Raw genomic sequence first — 13,513 nt, 5'->3', positions numbered from 1 at the left:
CGCTTTACATTCTAAGTTGTAATCTTCTCTTTCTAATGCACTTAGTTCCATAGGAGTCTTGAATTCACCATGATCCTTAGTCGGAAAGGTATATTCAGCCTTTAAGAAGTTATACAACCTTGAATCTATGCCATTTAATGAAATTAAAAACCGAGGTTTCTACTCGGCAAAGTCATCTAATGATTCAAGCCTGGGTACACGATAAGAACTACCAATCTTTTTCTGTCTTAAGTAACTGATGAAGACCGGACGAGGAAGCACCGACAAGAGCTGACTGCATTTCTGAAGTTTCATAGATGTCTGACATTGTAACCGTACGGTTGCACTACACGGTTGCAGAAGTTAACACGATTGCAAAACCCGGGAGCACAAGTTACCACGGTTGCAGATTACGCGGTTGCAGAATGTAACCGGGTGAGTTTATACGGTTGCAATGTGTAACCGGACAGGTACAAGTTGTATCCGTACGGTTACAGTGGTACACGGTTGCAGTGGTACACGGTTGGAGAGTAAGCAGTTGTAGTTTACACGGATGCAGGGTTGTATCTGTGCGGTTGCAGTAACTTGGTGATGTATCCGTATGGTTTCAGTGTGTAACCGTATGGTTGTATGCTTGGTCGAATCTGGGCAGAAAACTGCACATAAGTTAGGTTTTGGTTTTTGGTTGTTCTAGCACTCGATCTGGATCAATTTTACAGGTTATATCACGTTCAAAACACTTAAAATGACCAGATTAACAACTTTCCTTAACAAAAACACGAATTAACACGTAAAAGTTATGAGATTTTATGACTTTTCAATGAAAAACCCAAAACTCAAACTCTCACAACGATTTTGACAAAAACCGAACGTTTAATCAATCACACAAGCTCTGATACCACTTGTAGGATCGTATAAACAGGATTAAACGATCTTGTAATCAATAACGAGTGTGGAATAACTCGTTATTGGGTTTTGTACTCAAAATAATCTATATCCTATGATCTTAATGTGTAACACAGCTTAAGAACGTTAAAAGGACGATTAATATGAATGCTAGAACACCAGGGTATCGGTTTGCAGAGGCGAAGCCAGGATTTCATGATAGGGAATGCTTACGGAAAAAAATATATTCACTATCAAAAATAAACATTTTATGTATATAATCAACGATCAATTGTAACAAATCCATCCACATATAATAACAATGCATCATCATTACAAAAGAATGAAAACGAAGACTATTCTTAAATAAAAGAACAAGTTTTCCAAAAGAAATCATCCAAAAATAGATAAATATCTACCATGCGTCGATCCGTTGTCTAATTGAGTAACATATGAAATAGTTATAATAATTGTATAAGTTAAATATGTATAAACATACACTAATAAGTTAATTGTTTAACATTGTACCTTTGGCATTTGAAGTCGAACACGTCTACGTTTCTTGGTAGCGAAATCATCTATTATCTCATCTATTTCATCTATTGAAAGGGTTTCTACAATGTCTCTCTCAATGTAAAGAATCAAGCAATTTTTAAGAAAATCGTCACTCATGCTGCAACGAAGCCCTGTTTTAACAATTTTCATCGATGAGAAAGCTCTTTCACTTGTGGCAGTTGAAACGGGAAGAGTTAAAACAAGGCGAATCAATCTATCAAGCAAAGGATACGATTTCGACTTCTCAGTTTCTTGTAGGCCTCTACATAACTCGCAGCAGTTTGAACCTTTTTTAACTTTGGATGATTTGGCACATCTAGCTCATAATGTTGCAACTCAAGTTTTAAGTGGATCATCTCTTGCTCTGTAAAGTCTAAAGGATAGAACGTTTTTGCTAACTTACATATGTCACTTTTGTTTGTAAGTTTTTAGCAACATCTTCTCTAACATTATGTGTTTCTTGTTGTGATCGGTGATCATCAACATTTGTTGATTTAAAGAAATCAAACATTGTTCTTTTTCGAGCCATATTTAACCTAAGATTATTGAACAAAATTATACATGTAATTAATACTCTAACTTAAACACAATTGATAATTAATAATTCGAAGTAAGAATTATACAAAAAAATATATATACCAAAAAAGAAATAGAATCTAAATAAATAGAGCAGACGAGCAGTAGCATTTAGTTTGATCACTTTGATGGTTGTAAAATTGTAAAAGTTATTAATAACTCAATAAGGTAAAGATACATCATACATGAAATTTAATGAAGAACAATAAACAATTAGTGTAAAGTTAGTAGAATTAAACTCACAAAAATCAAACAAATCGTCTTTTGTTGTTACGGACTTACGGCAGAGAGAATTCCAAATCACACCTAAATTTGTACGAAGTATAAAATTTGTGAATAAAGTTTAAAATATTAGGTATTGAGTTTTAATATTTATGGGCCATTAGGCCTTATACTAATGAAAACTGAAACTTAAAATCTATATACAAATATAAGATGTTAGCCCATTTACAATTGGACTATACAAAGAAACAAGTTACTATGGATTTATAGAGGATGCTCTTACCAATTCACCAAAAATTAACATATCATATTTGAGGGTCGGTGGTCCATTGAGGGTAGCTCAACACCCCCAAGCTACCCTCCTCCCTCCGCCATTGTCGGTTTGGACGTGTAGAATAGGTTAGGATTCGTAACCCTAACAATGAACCCGTAATACCCATTATATACACACAGCACGTGCAACAGTGCGGTTGCATCTTAAAACCGTGCGGTTGCTCATTCTACCCGTAACCGTGCGGTTGCATTTCAACAGTGAAAGTTAAACGTTAAAACATTTCAACATGATCGTAATGAACTCGGGGACTATTATGCACCAACGGAGAGTATAAAATCTGGTAACTGACATGAATTTCTTATTACATGTAATGATACACGAATGTAATTGTATGTATACAGTGGATCATACCATCATAAGTAGTCTTAAATTCGGGAAAGCCAACATGGGACAAGGACGATGACTTTGACAACGACTGTTCTATAAACAAGGTCAAACTGATTAGTTGAGCCATTGAGGTATGCCAGTAATTATGTAGGCCATTGTAATAATACGATAGCTCTTAAATCATTTGACAAAATTTAATGACTTAAAATTGACTTTTTTGTATGTGATGGCTTAAGACTTTTTTGGAAATGAGGGTTCAAATTGTAAGTTTCTAGTCATTAAATACCAAAGACTATAGTACGTTTGTCATGCAAGCCTTCACCTGTTTGCTCTAAATAACAAATTGCAACGGTTCTTAGTCTGATTCCTTAACATCTCATCACCTTTTTCTTGTTCTAATCAGAGGAGCTTCCATGACGTCGTTACTGACCGTCGTGCTAGTTTTATCGTCTTTTTTTACTAATCTTTTGGTTTTCATCCCTTCACCATATGCAACCGCTCGAAAAATTCCAATAGTTTCAAACCACACAAATGAAGCATCGGCTCTTTTAAAATGGAAAATGAGCCTTGATAAACAAAGCCAATCATATCTTTCTTCATGGCGGGTTGGAAGCAACCCATGCGGCGGCCATAGTTGGATAGGAGTTGGTTGTAGTAACCGTACTGCAACTACACAAAGTGTCTTAAGAATTATTGATATTAGAAACTCGGGGTTAGTAGGAACGCTAGACGATCTTGATTTCTTGTCATTACCCAATCTTGAAGCCTTGAATCTTCCAAACAACTCACTTTCTGGGCACATTCCCTCCAATATTTTCAACATGTCTAAACTTCAAGATCTTGACCTCTCACATAATTATTTCTCAGGTGAAATATCGTCAGATATTGATTTTCTGGGAAGATCTTTGACTAGTCTTATTTTGCGTGGTAATAGTCTTCATGGTCATATCCTAAATAGCATTGCTAAGCTGAATAAATTAACTCGTCTCGACCTTGGAAATAATCTTCTTACCGGAATCATCCCACAAGAAATTGGGACACTTGTTGAACTGACTAACCTCGACTTTGCCGGTAATAAGCTTACTGGAATCATCCCTTCATCTTTAGGAAATTTGACAAGTCTCCAATTCCTTTATCTGTATGATAATCAACTTTCTGGGATTATCCCAACCGATATTGTTGGTTGTAGAGATCTCATACACCTAGAGTTTGGAAATAATAATCTTACTGGAGTCATCCCTTCTTCAATTAGTAATTTAACCAGTCTCCAAGTCCTTGATCTGAGTGAGAATAAACTTTCTGGAGTCATCCATTCATCTTTAGGAAATTTAACAAGTCTCCAATTCCTTTATCTGTATAATAATCAACTTTCTGGGGTTATACCAACCGAGATTGTTGGGTGTCAGGATCTCATACACCTAGAGCTTGGATATAATAAACTTACTGGAGTCATCCCTTTTTCAATTGGTAATTTAACCAGTCTCCAAATCCTTGATCTGGGTCAGAATAAGCTTTCTGGAGTCATCCCACCTGAGATTGCTAAGGTTCAGTATCTAATAAACCTACAACTTGACGGTAATCATCTTTCCGGGTCCATTCCCACCACCTTCCGAAATTTCACTTCAGTAGAAGTATTTGCTATCTACAGTAATCATATATCTGGCTCGATTCCAGATTTTCTTTCAAACTACACCAATCTTGATGAGTTAAACTTAGATGAAAACCAACTCACTGGCTTTATCCCACCTGAACTGGGAAAGAGAACATCTCTTTCCTTACTCAATTTGTTCGATAATAGTGTTAGCGGCCCGATTCCCCAAGATATGAATCTAACAAAGATGGAAGATTTTGAAGTCGGTTTTAACTATCTCTCGGGTCCTTTACCAAATGACATATGTGCATCTGGACTTCTTCAACGTTTGATTTTGAACGATAATTCCTTCTCAGGATCTGTACCAAAGAGCTTGAAAAACTGTAGTAGCTTGTACAGAGTTCGGATGGAAAACAACCAACTAACCGGAAACATATCCAAAGAATTTGGAACATATCCCGCTTTGGATTATATTAATTTAAGCAACAACACATTCTACGGAGAGGTGTCTAGTAACTGGGGGTCTTGTTCTAATTTAACCTTTTTAGACATGTCAAACAACAACTTGTCTGGAAACTTAATAACCGAGTTAGGAGGAGCAACAAGTCTAGTTGAACTTCGTTTATCATCAAATCACTTGATGGGAGAAATCCCAAATAGCTTTGGAAGATTAACCTCGTTGATGAAGTTGTATTTGGACAACAATAAGCTATCAGGTACAATTCCTTTAGAATTAGGAAATCTGCACAACTTGGAAGAGCTTAACTTGGCAAAAAATTCTCTTAGTAGCCCAATCATCGAAAGCTTAGGAGATTGCTTAAAGCTAAGGATTTTTAATTTAAGTAAAAATCAAATCTCGGGAGTTATTCCAAAAGTAATTTCCAAATTGGGCACATTAGAATCTCTTGATCTTAGTGAAAATAGTTTGATTGGGGGCTTACCGTCACAGCTTGGGGGTCTGACAACACTACAAACTTTAAACCTCTCTCACAATAACCTCACGGGCTCCATCCCATCTAGTTTTAAAGCAATGGTAAGTTTAACCACGGTTGATATATCTTACAATCAGCTAGAGGGACCACTTCCAAAGATGCGGGCATTTGAAGATGCTCCAATTGAGGCTTTACAAGGAAACATAGGGTTATGTGGAAATAACACAGGGTTAGATTGTCACATTCAAAAAAGAAATCAAACTCACAGCAAGAAGGTTTTGATGACGATTCTAATTGTAATTCCTATTGTGGTTTTTATAGTTATCGTATTATCTTATCTTCGTCAAAAACAGAAGGTAGATAAAGATACATCCCAAACTGTTGTAGCGAACCCATTTACAATATGGAGCTATGATGGGACAGCGGTGTATGAAAGCATCATTGAAGCGCTAGAGGATTTTGACCCGAAGTATATTGTTGGGGTTGGTGGATACGGTGCTGTTTATAAAGCAGAATTGTCAACACAAGTTTTAGCTGTGAAAAAACTCCACACACCAGAAGATGGGGATTTGTTGAATTTGAAAAGTTTTGAAAATGAGATCCGAGTGTTGACTGAAATACGTCATCAAAACATTGTGAAGCTCCATGGATTTTGTTCACATTCACGACACACATTTTTGGTATATGAGTTTTTGGCAGGCGGGAGTGTGAGGATGGTACTCAATGATGCGGAACATGCAGTTTTGTTTGATTGGAACAAGAGGGTGATGGCTATTCAAGGAATTGCAAAGGCCCTATCTTATATGCACCATGACTGCGACCAACCAATAATCCATAGGGACATATCAAGCAGTAATGTTTTGTTCGATTTAGACTGGGTTGCTCATGTTTCAGATTTTGGCACAGCCAGGGTATTAAAACCAGACTCATCCAACTGGACTTCACTTGCAGGAACGTTTGGCTACATTGCGCCAGGTACTCCTAAAATAAACATTACTCCATAATAATTAGTAACAAGGCAACTAACGTTTAACTATTTGCTTGCAGAACTCGCATACACAATGGAAGTGACAGAGAAGAGTGATGTTTTCAGCTTCGGTGTTTTAACATTTGAAATCTTAATGGGAAAGCATCCAGGTGATTCATTGATCGCATCATTACCAGACAGACAAGAGATATCTCTTACTAGAATCTTAGACCAGCGCCTGCCTTTACCAGTGCAACAAACTGCTGAACAAGTGAAATTGTCGGTCGAAGTTGCCTTGTCATGTGTGCAACAAAGCCCTGCATCTCGACCTTCAATGCGGGAAGTTTATCTTGCTTTATCAGTACAGACAAAGCGATCTCAACAGGTCAGTTAGTTTTTCCTCCTGAATCTAGAGCAGTCATTGAATGTGCGACCTCAAAAAAATGTTATTTCGCTGGCAAGAATCCTCCTGAATCTAAAGGGGGAACACTCTGTGAGAACCTAAACACCTCGTACAGAATGTTTATTTACATTTCAAGCCTAAGTGTATGTGTGGATTTGATGTATTATTGTATTTGGTTTATGTATTTTATTTTCTTAATATTGGCCGTTATTGTATTTGCAATTAACTTGATAGAATAGAATAAGCACGCTCATGGTAGAATATATAGGCGAAATATAGAGAAGATAATTAACAGGCTTAATTTGTGCATTACTATATAAAACAAGGTCATACTTCTTCCCACAAATTGGTACATTTCAAATTTATTGATACAATTAACTGAAAAGGATTATGTCAGATAATTTGATATGTACTATATCTCTTAAATTCACAACTTTATAACTTCATATCACAAGAAGAACGATTAGAATCAGCATACACAATCATATAACATTCGCATTATATACGCACTCAGATAGATACATACATATACATACAACATATTGAAATAGAGTGTGAAATTACCAGAAGAAAGAGGTTGAGGTGATTTTAGTCGAATTCACCATGAATGAGTGATTAGTCAATTGTTTCTGAAGAATTTGGCGGTAGTAATTGAGTTAGGGTTATTACGCTACTTTACCAAATAGACCTTAAGATTGAGTTATACTCCGTAGCAAATCAATTTTTTACCATCATGTAGATCATAGAAGCGATTCGAGGAAATCTAGAACTGTAAGGCATGAAATGAGTAAATTTGATTTAAAATCACCGAGGTCTGCAATTGCCCTTCCAAAAAAAAGGTGTAATATAACTTTAATCCGGGAAATGTTATTATTGACTAGCCTTTAAGAGCCCGTGCGTTGCACGACGACTCTTGATCAAACAAACTGTAAACGTAAAATATTACTCCGCATATAAATTAACGGTATGTTCAAGACATTGACAAGCAATTGGAGATTCAAAACCTAGTCAAATGAAAGACATACGAATAAAACAAACATGATAACAAATGGTGACAATTTCGACCCATTACTCGACAATGGACATATACATGCACAAAAACAGATCCCTTTTGCATCAATGACGTTCTTTCTATAATCATAATCAAATCGTAAGATAAGATGAGTAGAAATAATCATAATCAAATCATACAATACATAGCACATAAGATAAGATGAGTAGAAATTTGAAAAAATTGGACTATTTTGACATGTGACAAAAAAATTACCCATTATGACCTGCTATGCATATATTCAACCTATAGTTTATAGCAACTAATAGTAACATTGCGTTGAAGCAAATAAGTAGTGGAACAATAATACACACCATAATATTACATACTGGAGGTGTACATTCTAATAAATCATTGGTTCAAATAAAACTTTATGACATCGCAGACAAAATACTTGCACACAAAAAAAAAGTGTATACAACAAACAGGGCGTAATCTTTGGTCTTCAAAATGTGTCACTTAATCATCACTACAGTTCACTTATTTTTGTGTTTCATATTAGCAGCCGTTATAAGTTTATAGTGAGAGTTAGGAAGCTCACTTAGTTTACCAAACTTTTTTCTTCATAAAAGGACCATATTTCTGACCTGATTTAACACATAATCCGTTAGGAAAACTGTCAACCAACTCAACTGAAAAATGAAGAACATAAAAGGAATACCAGTACATTAAGAACTGGAACTACGCATATTTCCCATAGATCCTTTCAATATATTCTTGGATATGTTTAATTGTTGATTTCTTCCCATGAACCTAAACATAATAAGTTCAAATCCAACTCAACAAACTTTGAATACAGCTAAATCTCCAAAATCAAGAATGTATAGAGAAAAACTAAAAGTGGCAATTCCAACCCATTTACTAAAGAATAACCGATTTGGGTTAGGTTTCACCACAAACAGGTCAAAGCTATAACCATTATCTAATAACAAAGTTGAAAAAGACACGAGAAGGGGTCATCAATCTTTAGAGACCATAATAACAATAAACTTTTATAATTAATTAAAAAATAACTGTATAACAAATTTGATATTAACACTAAGAACATACCTCCAAAGTAGTATTGATGCACATATGTTGGTAACCACCATTTCCTTGAGTGATAACAGTAAACTACAGTACTTACTATGTTAGATGTCATATAAATTGTAGTCATCAATACCTACAACTTCGTCAATACCACTTGACCATTTATGGTGAAGTAACTATAAATTATAAATAAAAAAATAAAATTAGCAAAACCTACTCATACAAAACTTGCAAATTTAGTTATTTTATTAAACCGTTGTAATTCATTGTACAAAAAGAACTCGGGGTTGATAAATAAACTAACACTCACGTAGATAACTGGACCACATAATAGACGCAAATAAATTGAGAAGGAAAACCATCACCTACCTGTTGATAATGGTAATCCATCAATAAAGAGAAAGTATGAAAGTATGAGTAAGGTGAAGAAGAGAAATACTTGTATGCAAAAATAATCAACTATTCATGATAGGTATATTTTTTGAGCCCGTTCGACGTATGATTATCTAAACAACAGTTAAATGATTAATCGCAAGTAGCTCACTTAATTAGCATTTTTAAACAACAATAGAAACACATACCTGCGAATCGGAACATCGAGACAGTTACAACAGTTAACAAACACATTGAGGAATCCTTGGTCACTGGTCATACATACAAACCTTAAACCAACACAAACAAAAATGACTACATAAAGTATTTATGATAACAACTTGTCTTTTGACTTTAAAGTTTAAATTCATACTATCTATCTATCACACACATACACACACACACACACACACACACCCCAAATTCGTAATCTACTTCACTAACTTTAATTAACACCCATTACTGATGTAACTACAGTACTATATAACTGAAATTAATATGAAGTATCATAAATACTTACTTTGCAACCATGGGTTCTAGAGAACATATAACCAGCATACACACATCTATTTTATATATCATGTGAACATACATCATTAACTACTAAAAAAGAGCCTGTAAGTGAGTACCTGATGATTAAAAGAAAAATCAAAATAGATTTACAAAAAACCCAAAAGTAAAGAGAACCACCTCTTTATACACTCTTAACTGCAATAATCCCAAAACAATGAAATTTCATGAGATGTTTACACTCCAAACCGCAATGATCTCAAAACACTGGAATTTCATGAGATAATAAATCAGGTGAGCAAGGAGTAGAATGCATACATATAAACATGAGATTAATAACTAATAGTGCTCCTTAGGACTATTCTATATCTCCTTTGAAGAAAGTCAGCAGCCTGATAGACAATAAAAAAAAAAAAAACTGTAAGCTCCATCTAGTGTCATAATCAAATGTAAATCATATCTTGTAACACGTTTAAGTATTTTCGACCCCACTCATTTTAATTTCTGTTTTTACGCCAAAAAAAAAAAAAAAAAAAAAACACTTACCTCGTCAATCTGGAACTTCTAAGTGGTGTGATGCGGAGCTTTAATTGCAATTAAGGTTTCGTCCTGAATAACCAAACCAAACCAAACAGTATTACTATTACGACTATAACATGTGGAAGAAAGATACACAACTTCTAATTCAGATAAAAAGCGAGAGCAATATGAGTGAATTGTTCACTCTGTGACAATGGGTAACTTTAAGGTGTAGTGGTGCGGGTCAGGTGGGTGGGGTTAGCCCTGAAACAATTTTGGCCCAAAAATTTAGTTTCATTGTAAAATAATTAGCGTCTCAACTAATTGAAAAACTAAATTTTTTTAACATTCAACCATTTTTTTGAATAAGCAGGCATTAAAAATACGCTTTGGTAAACATTTTTACAGACCATTTTGATATGCTAATTGCTAGAAACTTTCCAAGATGCATCTAGGCATGGTGATCATAAAAAACCATACATCTGCAAGTTAATTTTCAATTAGGCATTTCATCAAATACATGGTGATCATTAAAATCATACATCTGAAAGTGAATTTTCAATTAAGCAACTCATTAAATAGCGGGTTAGAGAATGCACCACTCATGTCACACGCTTAAGGCAGGTTCAATATCGCCTGGAGTTGTGGACAAATGTATGATAATGATGTCATTCAAACATACCTGAGCGTAATTTTCTAGGACAGATACATGATATTTTGTTCCATATTCATCCAAAATCTGCAAGTGCAAGTTAAATATATATCAGACTGCTGAAAGTTTTGCTGAATTTAACTTATTTTTTTTAGCAGCAGAAATACATTAAATCAAATAATATTGTGTAGTTAAGCAAGTAATCAGAATCATCATCGTCAACATTAAGTTAAAATGGGGCAGGAAAAAAAGAAAGAGTTAAATCATTCCATATATAATAAGTAGAATCGAATTGAAATATACCTGGAAGATGAGTAATTGAATTGATATAGACTGTAGTCAATCGGCTGAAACCTAATTCCTGTCCACATCTTCCATCGAATATTCAGGTTCATAATGATTTGAATCAAAAAGGGGTTTTTTGCAAACCTGAATATCAGAATGATATGTTTTGTGTTGTTCGTGAAACATAAACCGGTGTAGTAACCGGATTATTTCCAAGTTTATTCGAATAATACGAAAAAAAAATTAGATTCACTGAATGGTAAATAATTCTATAAAAAATAAAAGTATGACTATAAGAAAGATGAAATATGGTTACGACAGGAAATTAGTAATCCGATTAATTACTGTAGAAGATGAATTTGTGTTCGTTTTAATCTTAAAACGATTAAATTCAATAGTTTCCTTGATCATAATATAAAACAGATGAATGACCATACGAATACTGATCTTATGTTAATTATATGAGTATCAATTATGGGTTTAAAGTAACAAAGAACGTTAATTTAGGGGTAAATTAGAATGATAAACTTGTAATTGAAATTAGGGCAAAATTGGCTTCTCAAAATTGGGTAAAAACAATATAAATCGTGCACGTAATAAAGCTGTAGAATTCAGGAACAGAAAATTGGAACAAATGTTTGAATAATAACCTAGGGTTGTAGAACACGAAATCCAAGTTCTCCGATGATTAAACGTTCGACAAAACGCTGTTGAAATCGAAAATAACAATTTTATACGATAGATATATCGATCGAACACTAAAAATCTATAGATTAATCGTACCATGGTGACGATTTGTTGATTCGTTTATCATTGGAAGAAAATGGAGATGATAACCCTCACGGGTGTTGGGTGTTCCGTATCTGGAATGTAGAAAGAGAGAGAAGAGATAAACTTATGAAAGTAACTGTGCGTGTATTGGTTTTACAGGTGTCAGTATTTTGCAGTCAATAAAGCAAGGCATTGAGTGGAGAGTATGTTACACGTCGACAAAAAAAAAACAAAGGGTGTGTGTCAGAATGACACTTAGGATTTATCTTTACGCTTTGTAAAGTGTAGAGAAGAGAAGAGAAGAGATGTGGTAATTGCCTAAGAAGATGCAAATTTATACTCCTTACATCTCAACAAGTGTTCAGTTATTTTCAAATGTCTTACTTTATATTTCAATCGGAATAGATTATTCCGAGAAAAAAATTGTGATTAACAGAAGAGAATGAATTTAGTAAATTTCATAAAATTATATGTAAAAATTAAATGTACAGTCATAATGGGACAGAGTTAGTATTATTGTTTTAAAACATGTGTATCGGCAGGGACATGTTAGCCCTGTGTTGACTTTGTCAACCCATCCAACTGTCCCCGGTAGCCCACTGGAGCCTGGCAAAACACCATCACCCATTTCCCCACAGCATGCCAGGCCCGATAAACGAACATGCATTGTCATTGTTTCAATCTTCGCATGCGTGAGATCAAGGGATCATTTGGGCCCGGTAAGAATGGTTTTTGATCCAATTATTTGGAAAATCCTCACCTAGTGGGAATCGAACCCTCACCTCCCCTAAGGGAGAGTGAGTCATTCGCCACTAGGCTATTGGCCCATTCTTACAGAGTTAGTATTATTCTTTCTCAAAAAGTAGCATGCTTTAATATGGTTTGAAACTAGTTTTTCAACCCTCGCTTCGCGTCGGGTTCGGTTTTCAATGTATTTTATTATGTTTATTTTGCAAAATTATTTCGTGGCTAACGATGATGTCGTTGAAACGCAACTCGAGTCGAACGACAAGGTATAACCCGTCAAAGATTTAGATGTTATCTTAAATTAACAATCTATGTGTATTTCCGCGTTTCGCTATGGAGTTGTTGACTTTTTAAAATTTAACGCAATTAACTCGTTAGCTTATATTAACATTCCGTATGATTTAAGATTAGAATATTTACCAAGTAATATCAAAAAAACTACTAAATAATTTTTTAAAAAAATAATAAGACCCATGTGTATATGTTGTTAATAGATGAAAATAGGTACGGAGCCCGTGAGGAAAAAATCAACGTGTATGAAAGGTGGACTCAAATATTTAGCATTTTTTAAGAAGCTTCCGTTTTGCGTATAGTTAGTGACATTGTGTTTGTAAAATTATTTCGAGCTTAACGATGGTGTCGGAAAATTTAACTCGTTGCGGGCGAGAAGATATGACCCGTTGAATATTTGGGTAGAGTTTAGTTAAGATTTTTTATTAAAATGTTGGTTTGACACTTTACCCCCTGTCTGGGGGTCGTTTTTAAATTTGGAACAAAGAGTGGAGGGCTTTTTGGAAAGGGGAATA

The 13,513-nt window shown here is 34.7% G+C and overlaps 1 long non-coding RNA gene across 1 annotated transcript; it reads right to left on the bottom strand.

Moving 5' to 3' along the window:
- Positions 1-9,842: 9,842 nt before the first annotated feature.
- LOC139904487 (uncharacterized) lies at positions 9,843-11,424 on the bottom strand. The gene is made up of 4 exons (XR_011778840.1): positions 11,208-11,424; positions 10,935-10,991; positions 10,280-10,342; positions 9,843-10,125 (listed from the first exon to the last, which is right to left on the bottom strand). It is a non-coding gene; the product is annotated as an uncharacterized lncRNA (long non-coding RNA).
- Between the last annotated feature and the right edge of the window lie 2,089 nt (positions 11,425-13,513).

The sequence above is a fragment of the Rutidosis leptorrhynchoides genome, chromosome 4 (genome assembly GCF_046630445.1).
Source record: "Rutidosis leptorrhynchoides isolate AG116_Rl617_1_P2 chromosome 4, CSIRO_AGI_Rlap_v1, whole genome shotgun sequence".
NCBI lineage: Eukaryota > Viridiplantae > Streptophyta > Magnoliopsida > Asterales > Asteraceae > Rutidosis > Rutidosis leptorrhynchoides.
The sequence above is the reverse complement of the archived record's forward strand: the minus strand, read 5'-3'. Positions and strand labels throughout refer to the sequence as shown.